This window comes from Amblyomma mixtum, chromosome 6, assembly GCF_055824585.1.
Source record: "Amblyomma mixtum isolate Tamu chromosome 6, ASM5582458v1, whole genome shotgun sequence".
NCBI classification, from domain to species: domain Eukaryota; kingdom Metazoa; phylum Arthropoda; class Arachnida; order Ixodida; family Ixodidae; genus Amblyomma; species Amblyomma mixtum.
The window spans coordinates 13,722,943-13,735,303 of record NC_143017.1 but is presented as its reverse complement, the minus strand read 5'-3'; the positions used below and the strand labels follow the sequence as shown (position 1 = coordinate 13,735,303).

General features: G+C 42.8%; 1 long non-coding RNA gene across 2 annotated transcripts; it reads right to left on the bottom strand.

The window, feature by feature from the left end:
* Positions 1–900: 900 nt before the first annotated feature.
* LOC149338240 (uncharacterized) lies at positions 901–11,746 on the bottom strand. 2 transcript variants are annotated; one of them, XR_016283412.1, is made up of 4 exons: positions 11,183–11,746; positions 7,851–8,003; positions 3,765–3,868; positions 901–982 (listed from the first exon to the last, which is right to left on the bottom strand). It is a non-coding gene; the product is annotated as an uncharacterized LOC149338240 (long non-coding RNA). The 2 variants fall into 2 exon arrangements; XR_016283411.1 differs by having other exon boundaries at positions 3,765–3,887; positions 11,183–11,745.
* Between the last annotated feature and the right edge of the window lie 615 nt (positions 11,747–12,361).

Genomic DNA, 12,361 nt, shown 5'->3' with positions numbered 1-12,361 from the left:
TCATTTCTGACCTCCAAAAGAACGGCTACCCAAGCTCATTCATCCGGCGCATTATCAGGAAACAAGAAAGGCAAAACAAAATCCGGTCTATTATTTCCTCAGACGCATGCCAGAAGCGGAAACGTGTTTGCATCCCCTACGTGAGGGGCGTGAGCGAGACGCTCGGTCGCATTCTCGGAAAAGAAGGGGTGCTGACAACGCACAAACCGACCAGCACTATCGGTCGCCTTCTCCCCCGCCCAAAAAACCGGCAGCCCAGAGAAAAGGCCCAGGGCGTCGTGTACAAAATTCCGTGTTCCGTCTGCCCGGCGTCGTACATAGGGGAAACGAAGAACTTCGCGGAAAGGATGAACCAACACAAAGCGGACGTCCGTCACATGAATCGTCAACGCAGCGCCGTGGCCGAACACTGTGAAGGGTGTGACCACCCAATTGACTTCGACAGCACCATTGTATTGGAAACGGAAGCTAACCCACGCAGGAGGCTTCTTCTCGAGTCGTGGCACATACAGCAAACACGAGAGAATGTTAATCGTTCCCTGGGGACTCTCCCCTCATCCTACGTCCATGGGCTGCGGCCATTGACCCGCAGGTCCTCCACACAGGGGCTTAAAAAGCCAAGCTGCGCTCGCCCGTAGTCACACCGTGAAGAAGGGGCCGAGCCGGTCCCGAAACGTCGTGTTTTTCCTGTATTTTACTTGGTTGGCGTCACTTACCTTCTCCTAACATACTTTCAGTAGTACATGCACATGCATCTGTGTATAGCTTCTGCCCAGAACGTTCACTGCAGATATAGCAGTCCAGAGGCCGAGGAAATAAGTATTATGTACAAGACTTTCATGCATTTTATGTATTGCACACGTACAAAGAATGCAACTTAGAATGAAAGAGTGGCAAGTGTTTGGTTGAGTACAAGTACATACGTTTTATTTTCATGACAAATTGCACACATTGTACCTCTAAACATTGCTGTCGGATCCATCTGAAAAGATAAAAAAATCCTCATTTAGTAGCCACACAACACCTATTATAAATTTCACAAATACATTTGAACCATCCGCTATTGAACAATCGGCTTTCGTAGAAGCTTGTAAAAGCCATTTACTGAGAACCAAACCATTATGATTCATTGCCTAAAATTCATTTCTCATAACAGTAAACAGCAAAAACCACAGGGCCAGGAAGAAGCAGACAAAATGTGCTTACTCGGACACCACTGTGTGCATGAAAGTCTTTACGGTTGTCTACAATTTTGTGCAAATAGAAAGTAGCTAAGGATGGGTGCCAAATACAATTCAATGCAGATGCCTTTCATTACATAGTACTCAATGCACAACTTAGTGAGCAAGGAACATTGGTAACATCTGAAAAAGGCCAGACACTTGTCCACAAGCATGATGATGATTGTGATTTTTGATGGCGCGAGGGAATCTGAGGACAAAGAGCACCATGGCACAAGGTATTTTCTTCATCTCAAGGTGGGGCAATGAACCATTTGGCAGGCATTTCACCCTAAAGAAGACGAGCACCAGGTGAGGAGAAAGCTTGTACCCATTGGATTGGTGGTTACACAGCACTTGCCCACAAGCAATCAGGAAGCATACTTCCCCGAAACGTTATGCTTTCAGTCATAGTTTCCATTATCTCAGCATCTGCACGAAAATGTACTAATCTATTATGTCAGTGAAAATGCAGCCACAGGTGCTGGTTGCAGCTCACTAAGGTATTCAAATATCTCTGCAGTGCGCCTCACGAGGAACAGATGCTTAAGTTTCCACAAAGGGCTCCTTGCAGAAATTTAACCGAAGGCCGCTGCCATGTTAACCTTTTCAAAATGATGGCCCAGAAAGACAAAGTGTAGTCATGTGTCTGATGTAGAAAAAGGATGAAGGCATGAATCTTTCAGCTTCTTCAACAGCTCTGATGTGTTTGTAACTGGTATCGCTTGGTTTGGTTATTAGGGTTTAACGTCCCAAAGCAACTCAACCTATGAGGGACGCCGTGTTGAAGGGCTCCGGAAATTTCGACCACCTGGGGTTTTTTAACGTGCACTGACATCGCACAGCACACGGGCCCCTAGAATTTCTCCTCCATCGAAACTTGGCCGCCGCGGCCGGGATCGAACCCGCGCCTTTCGGGTCAGCAGCCGAGCGCCATAACCACTGAGCCACCACGGCAGGGCTGTTGCTGGTATTGCTTCGCACAGCTTCAGTCTTCTCTGACATTTCGTGAAATCATTCCATATCTGTGAAAGATCTCGCTCGCAAACATTTTGGTTCTAATGAAGGAGCAAAAAAGACCCATGTCCTAGGCCTTTTTTTGTGACACTAAAGGAAGGCTCGCTTTTAGGGTCATTATTACGAAGAGGCCCATGTGGCAACAAACTTTGAAACAATTTCTGCAAGGGCTGAGTGTTCTGAAGCCTAAGAATTTCTCATGAGGCGCCCTGTAGATTGAGTGCTCTGAAGCCTAAGAATCTCTCATAAGGTGCCCTGTAGATGCATCAGAACACCTAAGTAAGCTGTTACTGAGTCCTGTAAGTGCTATGTCATTTGACATTAAGGGTATGTACTTTTCCTCGACACATGCAGTGATGATGTATATGTCGAGCGAAAGCATAAAAGACTTTGAAGAGTTGCGCTTCCAGATTGCTTGCGGAAGAAAGCACAAGAGTCTGGCCATGCTCAGCTGTTACCTTTGCTTCTTTTTTGTTGAGTTCTGCAGTGAGTACTACGTAATGACAGAAGGTATCTGCATAGACTCATGTTTAACATCTGTCTGTGCGACCTCCATCTTGCACAACACGACAGGCAACTCCATAATGCCCTTCATGCACCGAGTGTCAGTGTGTTCTGTCAGCTTCCTGGTCCTGTGTTTTCTATTCTTAAAGTTATTACTGAATTCATTCTCCACTCCATGAAGCCTGAATGTGCTACACTGGGTTGCTCCACGCGTCATGCAGTAACCTGGCCATTTTTTTTCATACATCGGAGGCACTCAGGTCGCAAGCCATGCTTACTATATTCAGCAGACAAGCGTACATGTGAGACATATCATTTATAACCAATTTTAACAGTGGTATTTCGTGCAAGAATATCTAAATGCTACTCAATTTTTGCTCAAATTTTCAGATACACACTCTTATTCAGATTAAAAACATAATTTGGCTACTGTGCTCTCGTGATGCCAAGTCTTGAGTTTGCATCAGTAGCTTAGAATAGTGCCTCTGTTACCTCTGGCGATGAAATCGAAAATGTTCAGCAGAAGATTGTATGCATCCTTTGTGATAGATATATTGAGCGCTGTCATTTCTAAGACTACGACTTTCTTCTAGCAGACCTTGGTATGTCTACCCTTTATGACATGGATTTTCTACATAAAGTTGTGCTCGGCTCTATTGACTGTGAGCCGTTATTGATGTCACTGCGATTTCGTGTGCCTCAGGGAAAAACCACCAAATGCTATGATAGATTTTATCCTGACATGCATGCCATTTCACCAATGACTCATTTGCAAATAACACAATTCAACTTTTTATGACAGAAATATTTGCCTAATTTGCTGTTTTCATTGTTTACTCATTATGCTTGTTTTTCTTTACTATTATTATCATCGTATTTGTGACCATTTTTCTGTATTATGTCTGTTCACGTCATGGTGTTTGTATTGACTTAGTGTGCACGTTTAGGCCAATTGGCTGTTCAGGCACATTTAAAATCAAATATTTACCTATCTAAGCAGAAGCACAGCACCAAGGTACTCACCAACTGTTTGAAGCACTGTGCGCAAGTTCTCGTGCCGACATGAATACAGGTACTTTGGAATGCACACTGTCCAAGTCTTCATCATGCCATGCCGCTCCGACTCCCTGGTAGCAAAATTTTCCACTAAAAAAAAGAGCAATTTTGTTTATGTTAGACTAGTAATATTAAATTTTACTATATACTAGGTACTTCTCATCATTCTACCCCAGACTAAACCATACACCAGTGATCATCATGTTTTAATTTTGTTTATGATCACAAAATGTGGTGTAATTAACATGTTAGAAATTCTGGTCAAAATAAATCTGACAAAGTATTGGTTGGTTTGGTTTATGGGGTTTAACGTCCCAAAGCGACTGAGGCTATGAGAGACGCCGTAGTGAAGGGCTCCGGAAATTTCGACCACCTGGGGTTCTTTAACGTGCACTGACATCGCACAGTACACGGGCCTCTAGAATTTCTCCTCCAAAGAAATTCCAGCCGCCGCGGCCGGGATCGAACCCGCGTCTTTCGGGTCAGCAGCCGAGCACCATAACCGCTGAGCCACCACGGCGGCACTCTGACAAAGTATTGTTTAAAAAAATCTGGGCACAAGGAAGAAGGAAGCTAGCCAGATAGCCTGGGCGAATGTTTTCAGTTTCATGCAAGCATCAGTACCCTTGCACACAAAATGTACAATTTAGTGGGTTTACCCTTCCAGAATGGAATTTCATGCTGCAACCATCTAGCAATGCGAAAAAAATTTTTAACTTCCATTCCAGACAAAGGAAAGAAAATTCCTCTGGTTTTTCTTCACAAGCCTCTGCAAGTATACAATTCAGTGAATCTACTCTGCAAGTACGTGAACCTACCAGCACGAGACAATGACAAGAAAGGAGACAAAGGAGGCGCTGACTCGCAATTAAAGTTTATTGAAGTAAACAGGGAGTACATAGAAAAGCCAAACAACACCACAAACCATACAGTTACAGATATGCTATACCACAACATGAGTAAAAGATCGCTCCTAACTTTCCTCTCATCTAGATAGTCCAACTCGTTGCATATGAACACGATGGACAGCACACTCACAGATTTGTCACCGAGTCATAAGATGTGTCTAGCCTCGATAATTTTCCGGTTAATCTGCTCCGAATGTATCGCCAAAATGAGTGTTGCCAAAAGGAATGGCTAGCAGCCTTCACATTCCTTGCGATGTACAGATAAGTTAGAACCCCTACCAATATCCAAATATCTCTTGTGCTCCCGTAGTCTTACATTCACACACCTTCGAGTTTGACCAACATAAACCCAACCCCAAGATAACAGTATCCGATACACCACATACATTTTACAAGGCACATATGCTTTTCCCGGACCAAATTCACAAAATTATTCTTAACAATTTTACAGTTTGTAGACAACTTATTAGGGGCCAAAAGCACCATTTCTGCGTCATACATTCTGACCACATTTTTCAAATTGTGCGACAATCTACGTATGTACAGTAACACAGTCGATCTTTTGGTATCTCGATGGCTGGCCCTGGCCGTATCCTGCCAATCCCTGTGAAAGGGTTTTAGCTTTAACATGCTAAAGAGAAGAATGGTGCAGCATCAAGTAATAAGGACAGCAGGACAACAAGCACACGCACAAGTGCCAACCTTGGAGTGTATACAGAATCCAAGAGCACGTGCTTGACAATCAGCACTGGCAGTCAAGGAAATGAGAAAACACTGATTTGAACATTCAAGATTGAATGAGCCCGACCCTTGACTGCCAACGCTGAATGTCAAGCACATGCTCTTGGATTCTGTATCTGCTCCAAGGTTGGCACTAATGCGTGTGTGCTCTCCTGCTGTCCTCGTTACATGATGCTACGCCATTCTTACCTTTAGCATGTCTGACCAACTTGATCAATCTTATACGCTCAGCTTTAACAATTTATCACACACTCCTGCAATAGCATGGTTGGGGAATAATGCTTTCGTAAGCCTTAAAATCTGCTCATGGAGACCACTTGTCATGCTGTGAAAGCATCACTTCATCAATACCGAGCCTAGCCTAGATGACGCAATGCTATCTTTCACTAGCTTAGAATAGTTCGGCCAATAGTCAAGTAGCTGCTAGACACTCCTCGGTGAATATCGGCAGCATACATGGCATGTGCAGAACATCAAGGTGAAGCCCAGAAACCACAGCTCTTTTTGATGGGACATTTCCTCTAAGGAAATGCTAAGTTAAAGAAAGGCCTTGCTCCTTAAACAACTTGACAATATGCACAGGTCCCACGCTATCGCAACCTTTTGTAAAAGACCAGAAAATCAGACGCAGTGAAAGATTTTCCCCCAGCCCATGCAAGTTCTTGGCAATCACTCCATCCACCCTGCTTAAGAGAATATTACTTAGCACAGAGGCATTCAATCGATACATATACTAGACTTTTGAACATATGCCGCACAGCCATACTCCAGAAACATGCTCTTCAAATAAAAGGAAGTAAGTCTAAAAAAAGACTACTACGCACCTGTTCCTAAACACAAGCTCATCATTGTGCTCCGATATACACATTCACAAGCTTTTCATAAGGTCCTCATACGGGATGGAATAAAATAGTTCTACATCGACACTAACCACCAGACAATCTGCTGGATTGCCATTCTTCAGATACTCAACCACGCTGCGAATTGAGTACAAGAAACCGATCTTCAAGATGCGAAGTAGACAAATGCTTTTGCAAATAACCAGACAAAATTTTGCAAGAACCCTTTTCTGAAATTCATCTGAAGAGCATGCTAGTGAATAGCATTTATTTTAAGAGCATGGCTGTAGAGTACTCCAGTGTGGTATGTGTTCAAAAATCTGGTATATGTAGTAGTTCGAAGATGGGCCTTGTGCTAAGAGATATTTTAAGTAGGGTGTATAGAATGATTGTCAAGGACTTGCATGGACTGGGGGAAAAAATTTTTTGCTATGTTGATGATTTTCTGGTCTTTTACAAATGTTCTGATAATTTGGGATGTGAACATATTCTCAATCTGTTTAAGGAGCAAGGCCTTTGTCTTAGGTTTACCTTGGAGCAAATGTCGCCACAAAAGGAGCTGCGGTTTCTGGCCCTTACCTTGATAAGTTGATCTGCACACACCATGTGTGCTGGTGATATTAACCCAGGAGTGTTAAGCTGCTACTTGGACACAGGTTGGCTATTACAAGCTAGTGAAAGATAGCATTGGACTGTCAAGCCTGGACTCAGAATTGATGAAGTCATGCTTTCTTAGCATGACGACTAGTTTCCAAGAGTACATTTTAGGTTAATGAACGCAGGATTTCCTAACCATGTTATTTGCAAGAGCATACAATAAATTGTTAAGGAAGCCGAAATCTTTTCACGGCGACCGGCGCAATCAGGCCGGGGCCAGCCAGCGAGATGCCAAAAGACCGGTTGTGTTACCGTACATACATAGACTGTCGCACAAATTGAAAAATGCGGCCAGAAGGTATGATGGAAAAGCGATTTTCTTGGCCCCTAATAAGTTGTTTAAAATATGTAAAATTGTTAAGAATAATTCTGTGAATGTGGCTAGAGAAAAGTACACATGTGGAGTGAAATGTATATGTACCTTGTAAAATGAACATGGTATCAGACCCTGTATCTTGTGGTCGGGTCTATATAGGTCAAACTGGAAGGTGTATCAATGTAAGATTACAGGAGCACAAGAGGGTAGGGGTTCTTACTTTTCTGTATATTGCAAGGGATGTGAAGGCTGCTACCCTTTTCTTTTGGCAGCACACATTTTGGCAGTAAATTCAGAGAAGATTAAATGGTAGATTATTGAGGCTAGACACACCTTACGACTCAGTGACTAATGTGCAAGTGTGTTGTCTATCGCACTAACACGCAATGAATTGGACTATCTCGATCAGGGGAATGTTCAGGGGCACTGACTCATGTTGTCATGTATGCTTATTTGTAATTGTGTGGTTTGTGGTGTTGCTTGGCTTCTTCATGTATTCCCTATTCACTTCAATAAACTATGGCCGCGACTCAGCGGCTGTCTTGTCTCTTGTCTAGTCTTTCGCACTGGTAGATTCACCATGATGTCTCACCTGTGCAGAAATCCAACACGACATTTTCCTCTTCACACTTGAGGTTCAGTGCATAATAAGGCCAACGCCAGTCATCCGCAAGAAAAGTTCATGGCTCCATTAACACCGCCTCCTGCTTACAAGACACAGTGCGGCATTCATTGTAGATTCTACCTGCAACACAGAACGCAAAGTTTTAGTTTGAGTGGACTAAGCTAGGAAAGCAGCACAAAATATCGACAGCCAAACGGCCGAGCTGAAAGAAATAGAGGGTAGCGTAATAGTGAATACTATACTGATATAGTTTTGTGTAACATCTTCTATTCATATAAAATGTACACTTTTTTTTCTTATGTTGACGCCTGGGTACACTATATTGTGCACTTACTGCATGGGCCCGAACTAGCAGCTTGCTAAGGGCCCAGATGCTTTTATCACCCTGTTTGTATAACCTTCATCCAAAGTGAATAAACTGATACTGATATTGCATGCAAGATATATGCATGATATATTGTGATATTCAACACTGCTACCATTGGCTTAGCCAACTATTTATGCATAACAAAAAATGCAGTATCACATAAATACTGATACAGTACTATTAGCGTTAATATTAGCAGTGCAGGTTCAATGAAAAAAAAGGGGGCCTAGTGCTAGCTGCCATTCCCACAGCAGGCTTGTGACCAATCGCCAGTTTAAAGGAAAAAGGAATGACTGAAAAGGGAGAGAGCCAGTAGGAAGGAAGACGGGCATAAAAGGACTTAGGATACAATAGGCAGGCAAAGTTATTTAGACAGCAACCACAAAAGAAACATTAACACCCAAGTAAAGATGTACAAGACCAACCATACCATTGTGCACAGTGGATAACTTGTTAACCTCATTTAGCCCAAAATATATTTTCATATATACTTGTCCTATTAGGTGATTACATTCATTAATAGCATAATTAACCTCATTTAGCCCAAAATATATTTTCATATATACTTGTCCTATAAAGTGATTACATTCATTAATAGCATAACTGACCGACTGAAACCAAAACAGGGGTGAAGGGCGGTGAATGAGCCCTAGGCGTGATGCTTTTGCCTTCCTAGTTGGACACAGAAGGATCATTCAGTCGAACATCGGGTCTTTGAGATTAATATGTAGTCTAATATTAGCAGAAAAATAGAACAACAAAGCAAGCAATGTAGCTGATCATTGTTCTATGCACATGAGAAAAAAAAGCATTATGAATAACCAAGTATGCAATGTTTGTAGCTGCACATTTCTTCACACACGTGTCTAAAACATATGCGCATGATTTGCCACAAGACAGTGTCTCGTTTAGATAGGGTACCTGCTATGGCAGTAGTGCACAATCAGGCTGGAATGAAATGCAAACAGCGCCTATGAACAAGACAAAATATTTCACCTGTGTGATTTCAGCTTGAGTATGCAGCTAGCCTGATTCCTGTTTCTGGTTAAGAGATCTACCTAATACACATATATGAACCCTTTCTAAATGTATACCTCGCTGCAAAGTAGAAAAGTACTGCACATGTATGTTCGCATTTCGTTCCGGCCTAACTGTAAATGCATAATGTGTGTCTAATGCTCATCATTATCAGTCAAGGCTGTCACTTCCAACACCAAGCAGATACATGAAACCTGCAAAAACTCCTTGAAGGCAAGAGTCTGGAGACAAGCTTCTAGACCCACTCTGAAGGATGTAGATTTGGTGTTTAGTGTGGCATATAATTACTTCTGCATCAATAGCGAGCATGTAAGGCCAATACAAGGTGCTTCTGAATTTGGTCGCCTAAAATTTGCTTGGGAGAACGCAAAATAATGCTAAAGAGCAATCTATAGACACAATATTGCATGCTGAATAAACAACAAGAAAAAAAGAAGGCAATGCTCTGGAAGCACCTTCAGTCATTCAAGACAAAAATGATGATGCGTGCTGACGCTGCTGCTTGAACAATAGAAAAAAGCCACTACTGCTTACTTACAATAAACGCTTTCTCTGAGCAAGCAATGAAAGAGAGCTGTAACTCATGAAACCTCTCGTCATTCTTTTTACAAAAAAGGAATTTAAAAGGTTGCAATGCAAGAATCCCTGCCATAATAGTATTCTCCTCACACTTGGGTTACACAAGCCAAGGCTTTTAACAGCATGGGTTTTTGCATGTGTTCATTCTGAAGCATTACCCGGTTGAAGCGACACAAAATATTTACTTCCCCATGAACCTGTGCGTGTAGCATAATCACAGAAAATATTTTTTACACTGGACAGAAATACAACAGCATAGTGGCGTAACTGACACACAACAGGCTTCGGGGACAGTGCAAGACAATGATCTGAAATCCTACACAACAGACCTGCGACATTACAATGGCTAAATCCTTGATAGTAGTATTTAACAGCCATCTAAATGCTCGTGCGCAACAGGTGGGAGCACTATACTGCGAAGCAACAGTAAACCTTTGCCACTAGTCTAAACAAAAGTGCGCCTCATTGCGACTTCCACTAAACTTTTTTGCTCCCAGTGCAACAAAGCAAGTACACAGGGGGCTCGAATGGCAACGATACGATGTGTTAGGCTATCATGTCATCATCTTAACATAAACAATGCATGTGGTCTTTGTTCCGGACTGCCAATCAGCCTCGAGAAGACAAAGATGCTTATAAAAAAAGAACAAAGCAACAAGCTCTCAAACCTCACAGTGAACATAGAAGTAGCAGAACCATGTAACCTAGCCAGTAGTTCGAAGCTAAGCAGCAGAAGAAAATATGTTAAGGCCAGGACTGAGCAAACAGAAAATCATGGAGGAAACCTAAAAGCAGCAATAAGCAATGAGAGTGGAGTTGCCTTGATGTTCATTGTCAATACCTACTGCTCAAAGTAAAGGAAACCAGGGTATAAGAAATGCAGGATTTCATATTATGCTTTGAGCAAATGCAGTGAGAATGAAACAGGGTAGAGATTTGTCTTACAACATTTTCACTCTTTACTTTGCACCTGAGGAAAATAAATTTGTGTGCAGTTCACCTACTGCTTGGCACTGTCCTAGAAGGAATGAATCCAGGTCTCGAAAAGTCTACAGAGAGAATACTGATGCTTCATGTGCATTTCTCTCTAGACTCCCTCATTTATTCCTTCCCTTAGGTTCAGGAGTCCACCGAGAGAAGTGAGACAGTTACTGCCCCATTTTCTTTACTCAAAAACCAATTTTCATTTCATTTCTCTGAACTGTCCTGAAATGTGTATAAGTTACCAATTTTTTTAGTGCCCAATTACATACTGTAATTTTTGCAAGGAATATGAGGTTGATGAACAGAAAAAAAAAAATGTCTGGAATGGTACCTTTGGTAACTTGGCACCTGGACAAACAGCTGACCCACTGGGCGTCCCCAGGGGCTCTGCTGCGAGGCGTCCCTTGCAACAGTAGCCGGTAGTCCAGATCCAAAGGAACCATGCGAATGATTACCGAAAAGTTTAAGGACAGCAGATGCATGAACACAAAACAGCTTTTCAGCACTGTTGCAGTGGGATGAACGGTTCCAAATCTCTAGACTATACCTGGTAATAAATAAATTACCAGAAGACCATCTCGAGCGCAGAATGATCTCAAATAGAGTTCAGTAAAGCAGAAAGTTGGGCTAGTTGGTGTCGATCCATCTAAGAACGGAGCACAGAAAAACACGCAGAACACAGGGAGAGCGGACAGGACAAGCACATTCAACACGCACTACCAACATGGACAGCTTGTGCTTAATTGAATCGAAAAGTTTACGCTGACCGACCAATGTTACTTCAAATAGAGACAGAAAGCGCATGCACGTTGTGCTGATGTTACCGTGAACATAACATGCGACGAGACACAGGGTTACAATAGAAACAAAAAACCGCTTTCAAAATTTGAGAACAAATTGCTCACCTTCTCACAAGTTCACGAAACCGGAGACGATGCCGTGTGGCTGCCGCCAGTCACTCGTGATGCAATGCAATGCCGCTGACTTTCCTTGAGCAATTTTCAGTCGATTAAACTTCGAACTGTTCGCACCGACCACCGTTCACCTCACCAAGCATGTGTGCACGGAGGAAGTAAAATTTATGCGGGCAAGTCAGCCGCGCAAAACGCCGAGCACGATGCCATTTGCAGAGCTATGGTCGCTAGCAGAGCTGCACGGGAAATTCATAGCATCATTCTCGTATTCGCGTCCATGCTTACTTCGCTGACGCCGCAAAAGCGCACCACCTTGAAAACATATCAGATGTATTTAATTTTACCGTAGCTTTTTTAGCTGACAACTTGAATGGTTTTACATATTAAAATTTTCTTTTCGTTTCATGAGCGTTGTTACCACAAGAGCGCAGGGCATGCAGCTTGGCCATGACGAGTCGAAGCGCTAGCCAAGCCCGCAGTCGGAACCATGCGCGGAATTGCGGAGTATGTGTGGTGTTGAGTGAACAGGTGCTTTAGAACGGTTTTTGTTCTTCCGTGTTCGCTGCGTGCGTCCTGCGCGCTGTATTGTCGTTACG